We start from the raw sequence: 5,172 nt of genomic DNA on the forward strand, positions 1-5,172 counted from the left end.
TTAATGAGTTTAATTCTGCCTGTATAGCTTCTTTCCATTTTGGCCAATCATTTCTATGTCGACATTCTTCCACATTTCGTGGTTCGGGATCTTCATCATTTCTTATGATATCAGAGGCCACTTGGAAAGCAAAAATATTGTTAATAACAATATTATTTCGATCCCATTTTTCTCCCGTTTGTACATAACTTACTGAGATCTCACAATTTTCAGGTACCTGTGCCTCTTCAAGGACTTCTTGTTCAATATGTGGATCTTCAGGGGTTTCTTGTTCAATATGTGCCTCTTCGGGGGCTTTCTGCATTATTTGTGCCTCTTCTAGGGCTATAGATTTATCAATTTTAAATTGATCAGTCATTTTGATGGTCTCTTCTAGAGTGCCAAGTTTTTCTTGGGTTCTCCTCTTCCGGGGAGTTACATCATTTGAGCCGACAGGTCTACCACGCTTCAGGCGTATCTTAGATTCATTTGTTAACTGTCCTACAGGGACATCAATCCGTGCTGGAGTATTTGCAGCCGAGATATGTGACTTTGTCACTTTCTTGGTATCAATGAATGCATCTGGTAATTGATTTGCAAGATTTTGCAAATGAATTATCCTTTGAACTTCTAGTTCACATTGATTTGTACGAGGATCAAGATGGGTCATAGTAGATGCCTTCTAACTAATTTCTCGTCGTTCTTCAAGAATCGACTTTTCTCTCCCTAATGATGGGAAAACACTCTCATTAAAATGACAATCCGCAAAGCGGGCTGTAAAAACATCACCTGTCAAAGGTTCAAGATATCTTATGATAGATGGAGAATCAAAACCTACATAAACCCCAAGTCTTCGTTGGGGACCCATTTTAGTGCGTTGTGTAGGTGCAATTGGTACATATACTGCACAACCAAAGATTCGTAAGTGAAAGATATTTGGTTGTTTTCCAAGCACAAGTTGTGAAAGAGAGTATTCATGGTAAGTTGTAGGTCGAATACGGACTAAAGCGGCAGCATGCATAATAGCATGTCCCCAGGCGGAAGTAGGTAATTTGGTTTTCATTAGTAATGGTCGAGCTATTAATTGGAGACGTTTGATGAAGGATTCTGCTAAACCATTCTGGGTATGAGTATGAGCAACAGGATGCTCAATATTTATCCCTATTGACATGCAATAGTCAATGAATGTTTGAGAAGTAAATTCGCCAGCATTATCAAGACGTATTGTCTTAATTGGATAATCTGGAAATTGTGCTCGTAATCTGATTATTTGTGCAAGAAGTCTAGCAAAGGCTACGTTACGTGTAGAAAGGAGACAAACATGTGACCATCTAGTAGAAGCATCTATTAAGATCATAAAATAACGGAATGGTCCACATGGTGGATGGATAGGCCCACATATGTCCCCATGTATTCTTTCTAAAAAGATTGGTGACTCAGATATGACTTTAGTAAAAGATGGTCTGATTATCAATTTACCTTGTGAGCAGGCAGCACATGAGTATTCATTGGGCGAAAGAATCTTCTGGTTCTTTAGTGGATGCCCATGTGAGTGTTCGATTATTCGACGCATCATTGAAGACCCTGGGTGACCTAGTCTGTCATGCCAAAGGACAAAAACTTTTGGGTCGTTGAACTTCTGGTTCACGACAACATATGATTCAATAGGCTTTATAGTTGTATGATACAACCTAGAGGAGAAAGCCGGGAGTTTTTCCATTATAAGCTTCTGGCCAGATATAATGGAAGTAATGTAAAGATATTCTACATTATCTTCATTCATAGTTTCAATATGATATCCATTTGTGCGGATATTTTTGAAACTGAGCAAATTTCTTCTGGATTTGCTAGAATATAACGCGTCATTTATATGGAATCTAGTTCCATTTGGCAACGTTATGTTTGCTCTTCCAGAGCCTTCAACTAAGTTTGTAGTACCAGATATGGTACTTATATTAGCTTTTATTAATGTCAATTCGAGGAAATATCTTTTATCTCGAAGAATTGTGTGCGTGGTAACATAGTCTGCGAGACATACATCATCCTCATTCATCTTGAGACCAAATAACACATGAATTTCAGATATAACAAAAAAACAGGGCATAATGTAAATAACAAAGTAAATCAAATGTAAATATAAGACATAATAATATATTATTTTATATATAAAGTAACATCAATCAATGTTAATTTTTTCATCATTTATCAAATGGTCTGTTTTTTCATTGGGACCTCCAAAGAAATCAATGTCATAGTAGGTTAGGTCCAATCTATCACCATCGGTAAAGTTCATCTCTATCTCTTTTCCTTTAGCTTTTATTGATGCTTAGTAAAGGTCGACCAAATGTTTGGGCGTACGACAGGTATGCGACCAATGCCCCTTCATACCACTTCTATAACAATTACTCTCATGGTTCTTAGGAGGTTTATCTTGTAAACGCTTCTCATTTTCTTGTATTGTCTCAGTATTGTTCCACTTCTGGTGGTGCAATGAGGCTTTCATTTTCTGAGAATTATTATTATAAGAACCATGGTATCGGGGATTTCTTCCACGACCACGACCACGTCCTCGTCCTCGTCCACGTCCACGAGTTTGGGACAATATTGCATTCACTTCAGGGAATGGTTCAGATCCAATTGGACGAGACTAGTGATTTCTCATCAAAAGCTCATTATTTTGTTCAGCAACAAGAAGACATGATATTAATTCAGAATATTTTGTAAATCTACGTTCTCGATATTGCTGCTGCAGGAGCACATTCGAGGCATGAAACGTAGTAAAAGTTTTCTCTAACATGTCTTCCTCTGTGATTTTTTCTCCACACAACTTTAATTGAGAGCTGATTTTGAAAAGTACAGAGTTGTATTCACTAACAGTTTTAAAATCTTGCAACCTTAGGTGCATCCAATCATATCGAGCTTTTGGGAGAATCACAGTTTTCTGGTGGTCATATCTTTCCTTCAAATTACTCCATAGAGTAAAAGGGTCCTTTACCGTAAGATACTCATTTTTTAAACCTTCATGGAAGTGATGGCGAAGGAAAATCAATGCTTTTGCGCGATCCTGCAGGGATGCTTGATTTCCTTGTTTGATCGTAGCTCCAAGGTTCATTGCATCAAGATGTAATTCAACATCAAGGATCCAAAATAGATAGTTCTTTCCCGAAATGTCAAGTGCCACAAATTCGAGTTTTGTGATATTCGACATTGTTAAATAACTTCATATATATGACAAAACAATATTATTAAAATCAGTTATAATAACTTGATAGCATTGGTATAAAAAATCAAATAATTTGTTTATAACTTTTAACGATATGTAACAAAACAAATCAACAATAATATAATTATGTAAAATTTTATTCTATATAAATAACTTCAAGTTTAATATACGAGAATTACCTTCAGAGCAATTCGTGCTGATAACGTGTTGTAAAACAAGGACAAATAAAATGCAAATCAAAGTAGTAGAGATAAATATATCTTACTTTGATATATAATATGGAAGAAGGAATCAAGGAAGAGAATTGAGAAAGTGAAAGAAAGAGAGAAAGAGAGAATGAAAGGAAGAATTTTCTTTCTTTTCTCGGGATGCTTTTACATGGAGGGGTAAGAAGCCTTTTATAGGCTTCATAATATGAACTCCCATTACTCGTCTTAAAGATGAGTAAATGGAGTTCATAATGGCCATCAATGTGGTCATTCATTACTTTTCATTTACAACAATTTGATAATTATAAAAGTATTTATTACAAAAGATGAGTTGTGAATATAAAGTCATGACTATAAAATATATTATCATTAAATATGAGTAAATGAGTTAAAAAATATTTAACATTAAAAATAAATTAATCATTTTAACTTAATATTTAAAGTTCTTTTTACTTTAGATAGTGATATTAATTTATTTTCTCAAATATTTATTTTATTTAATGACCTAAATTAAGTTATTAAGTCAATAAATTGGTATTTGCTTTTATAGCATTCATCACGTGAGATACTTTTTCACTAAATCAAGAGGCATCATCAAAAAATTAAAATTAAAGAATGTCTATGTCTAAGTCTTCCATTGTTTATTAATGTACTTTTATCTAGTAATATCTATATTATTATTGCCATTAATAATGAAAAATCTCTTCAACTACACTTTTAATTTTGGGAAAAGTGAGATTTAATTCACTAATATAAAAATATATATAAGAAAAAAAGAACTTTAAATTTTTTAAATTAGTATTATCTTCATCTATTTAAAATAATTTGAGATTCATGTATTTTTTCATCAATCATCTAATTATTCCAAAAAATATTTTTTTACTTGTCATGTCATTCAAATCAATTGACAACTAGACTCCTTCGTATAAATATTTTCTTTCCTTTTAGATATTTTATTATTATTATTATTATTATTATTATTATTATTATTATTATTATTATTATTATTATTATTTTATTTGAGATTTTTTTCTTTAGAAATAAAAACCTCATAGGATTCTTATTTTTGTTTCCTAAAAGTTTAGGAAATATTGTGCAAAAAAGATCATAATATATTTTTTTATTTCCTAGAATTTTAAAAGGAAATATTTTCAAACAAATTCTATTTAATCATAATTACCAATTCAAAAAGTAATAAGGTTGTTTGTTAGATAATAAATAATAAATTTAATAATTTATAATTATTTTAATTATGATAAATTTATTTAATATAAAATATTTATTTATTTATTTATTTATTTATTTTTATAGTATATATCAAAGTACAACCATATTATAAAACATTTTATATCTGAAAAACTCCTACAATAAATTTTACTCTATGTTATATTAAACAATTATTAATGTTATATAATAAATACAAATTTATTATTAGTTTATTGTTGTAAATGAAGAGCAATGAATGACCACATTGATGGTCATTATGAACTCCATTTACTCATCTTTAAGATGAGTAATGGGAGTTCATATTATGAAGCCTATAAAAGGCTTCTTACCCCTCCATGTAAAAGCATCCCGAGAAAAGAAAGAAAGTTCTTCCTTTCATTCTCTCTCTCTCTCTCTTTCTTTCACTTTCTCAATTCTCTTCTTTGATTCCTTCTTCCATATTATATATCAAAGTAAGATATATTTTATCTCTACTACTTTGATTTGCATTATATTTGTTCTTGTTTTACAACACGTTATCAGCACGAATAGCTC

This window comes from Vitis riparia, chromosome 8 (assembly GCF_004353265.1).
Source record: "Vitis riparia cultivar Riparia Gloire de Montpellier isolate 1030 chromosome 8, EGFV_Vit.rip_1.0, whole genome shotgun sequence".
In the NCBI taxonomy this organism is placed as follows: Eukaryota; Viridiplantae; Streptophyta; class Magnoliopsida; order Vitales; family Vitaceae; genus Vitis; species Vitis riparia.